The sequence below is a fragment of the Sphaerodactylus townsendi genome, linkage group LG02, assembly GCF_021028975.2.
Source record: "Sphaerodactylus townsendi isolate TG3544 linkage group LG02, MPM_Stown_v2.3, whole genome shotgun sequence".
In the NCBI taxonomy this organism is placed as follows: Eukaryota; Metazoa; Chordata; class Lepidosauria; order Squamata; family Sphaerodactylidae; genus Sphaerodactylus; species Sphaerodactylus townsendi.
The window spans coordinates 169548953-169552244 of NC_059426.1; the positions used below are offsets into that span (position 1 = coordinate 169548953).

The window sequence follows — 3292 nt, forward strand, 5'->3', positions numbered from 1 at the left end:
CTGGCAGCTCCCAGCGACCGCACTTGGAGTCCTGTGTCCAGTTCTGGTCGCCACATCTCAAAAAGGATATCGAAGAGATAGAAAAAGTGCCGAGAAGGGCAACGAGGATGATTAAGGGACTGGAGCACCTTCCTTATGAGGAGAGGCTGCAGCGTTTGGGACTCTTTAGTTTGGAGAGGAGACGTCTGAGGGGGGATAGGATTGAAGTCTATAAAATTATGCATGGGGTAGAAAATGTGGACAGAGAGAAATTTTCTCTCTCTTTCTCACAATACTAGAACCAGGGGGCATCCATTGAAAATGCTGGGGGGAAGAATTAGGACTAATAAAAGGAAACACTTCTTCACGCAACATGTGATTGGTGTTTGGAATATGCTGCCACAGGAGGTGGTGATGGCCACTAACCTGGATAGCTTTAAAAAGGGCTTGGACAGATTTATGGAGGAGAAGTCGATTTATGGCTACCAATCTTAATCCTCCTTGATCTGAGATTGCAAATGCCTTAGCAGACCAGGTGCTTAGGAGCAGCAGCAGCAGCAGAAGGCCATTGCTTTCACCTCCTGCAGGTGAGCTCCTAAAGGCACCTGGTGGGCCACTGCGAGTAGCAGAGTGCTGGACTAGATGGACTCTGGTCTGATCCAGCAGGCTAGTTCTTATGTTCTTGTGTTCTTATCAAATCCAGTGGTGCTTATTTAAGCAAGCTGTCCCCTTCCGCACATGCAGAATAATGCACATTCATTCCACTTTCACAATTGTTTGCAAGCGGATTTTGCTATTTTGCACACTAAAATCTAGCTGCAAAGTAGATTGAAAGTGTATTATTCTGCATGAGCAGAAGACGCCTTAGACATCAATGACTATTCAAGCCAGGGTTGGGGAAAAATGGGAGAAAGGCTGCCTCCTCACTCAATGGCTGTCACAAGAAATCTGTGTGTTTGCATGTGTTGTAGTGTGTAGTATATCTTCCACATGCCACTAGAGGGCTTTACTACACAATAAATATTTTGCCACTGATGTTTTGCAGCAAGGTAAAAGCTGACAATCCAAAATTCAGTTGTATGTAAATCTGAGTTGAAGCAAAAGGACAGAAAGAAAGCAGCGTGGTATATCCATTTGCAGATTTAATCCAAAACACAACTCTGGTCTATGGATGGCAGCAGAGGTGGGATCCAGCAGGTTCTCACAGGTTCCCGAGAGTAGGTTACTAATTATTTGTGTGTGCCGAGAGGGGGTTACTAATTGGTGATTTTGCCACGTGATTTTTGCCTTAGTTATGCCCCTCTTCTCAGCAGTAGCGTGCAGAACTTGAAGCAGTCTAGCAGGAGGTGCACCGGCGTGCGTGGCAGCCTGCGCCTGTGTGCATTCGTTTCCCACCCAAGGACCGGCGCAGCGGCTGCGTCCTTGCCACAGCCCCGCCCAGGAATGCCCCACCCCGGAATGCCCGGCCATGCCCCCGTCGTGCCCCGCCCAGCCCCATTGGCGCTAGGCCACAGTTTGAATCCCACCACCATGGGAACCTGTTACTAAAATTTTTGGATCCCACCACTGGATGGCAGGAACATTCTAGTACAGATTAACATTAGCTAGAGCAGTGCAAACAGTCCGGTCCAGCTTGAGCTCATCAGATATCCAATCAGCCCTGGATGGGAGACGACCGAGGAAGTCCAGCATTTCGAAGCAGAGGCAGGCAATGGCAAATCACCTCTGACAGCCTCTAGCCTTGAGAGCCCCATGAAGGGTCACCACAGAGGCGTATCTAGGCAAAATCTGAGTTTTTTGCCCTCCCACCCCGTATGGCCGGCTGCCCTCCCCCACTATGACCAAACAACTTTTTGCACCAGGTCATCAAGGAAGGAGGAGGGGTGTGTGGGGCGATTTTCTGTGCCCCCCGCCCCCGGTGACTAAATGCCACCTGGGGACATTTGATTCCATATGTCGCCCTGGGCAGTATGCCACTGGGTCACCATAAGTTAGTTGTGACTTGATGGTTTTATTGTAGATTTCACAGCTGCCAGATCTTTAGCTGGTTGTTGGCCTTCATTACAGTTCGAACCTCAGCCAGAGGCCTAGGAAGTTGTAATGTATCGATGTAGTATTCGTGTGGATCCCAGCACGGCTGCCTTCTGAATTTGACAGATGTTAATTTCGTCAATTCGAAGATGTTTCAAGTGCTGCCCTAGTGTTTTTGGGATGGCGCCCAGCGTTCCAATTACCACTGGGACGACCTCAGCTGGTTTGTGCCATAGATGCTGAAGTTCGATTTTCAAATCACTGTATCTAGTGACCTTCTCGTGTTCTTTTTCAATGACCCTGCTGTCAATAGGGACTGCTATGTCGATGATGGTCACTTATTATTGTTATTATTGTTGTTATTGTAGATTTCACAGCTGCCAGATCTTTAGCTGGTTGTTGGCCTTCATTACAATTTGAGCCTCACCCAGAGGCCTAGGAAATTGTAATGTATCAGCGTAGTATTTGTGGGGATCCCAGCAGGACTGCCTTCTGAATTTGACCAATATTATTATTGTTGCTGTTGTTGTTGTTGTTGTTGTCATCGTCATCGTCCCCCCAAAGGAGGGATGTTTTTACTTTTTAAAAAGTTGTCCCACCCTAGTTAGATTATTAAAGTGTCATTACATTGTATGTTTTCATTGATATACTGGAAGCTGCTGTGAGCCTGCTTTGGCAAGGAAGACAGGTTATAAATCTAATAAACAAACAGTGATTGTTATGCAACAAGTGTGGTTGGAAAGAGCAGATTACAAGACTTAAGGCTAAATAGCAGTGAAAATTAGCCACACAAAAGACCTCAAGCTAAGCTATGTCAACCTTAGATTGGGAAATTCCTAAGGATTTAGGGGTAGAGTCTGGAAAGGAGACATTTTGTGGTGGGAGGAACCTCAGCGGGGTAGGATGCCATGGATTCCACCCTACAAAGCAGCTATTTTTCCCCCAAGGGAACTGGTCTCTGCCATCTGGATCAAGAACTGCAAGAGCAGTCATTCTGAAAGCATCGGGTTTGGAGCAGCAGTGGCGGAGGAGGTTAAGAGCTCATGTATCTAATCTGGAGAAACCGGGTTTGATTCCCAGCTCTGCCGCCTGAGCTGTGGAGGCTTATCTGGGGAATTCAGATTAGCCTGTACACTCCCACACACGCCAGCTAGTCTCAGCTCTTCTGAGCTCTCTCAGCCCCACCTACCTCACAGGGTGTTTGTTGTGAGGGGGGAAGGGCAAGGAGATTGTAAACCCCTTTGAGTCTCCTGCAGGAGAGAAAGGGGGGATATAAATCCAA

At 47.6% G+C, this 3292-nt stretch overlaps 1 protein-coding gene across 1 annotated transcript in view; it reads right to left on the reverse strand.

Annotated features, from left to right (window-relative positions):
• Positions 1 to 3292, reverse strand: part of LOC125426398 (nesprin-2-like) — a 133951-nt gene that overhangs the window by 108188 nt on the left and 22471 nt on the right. The window lies entirely within an intron of this gene.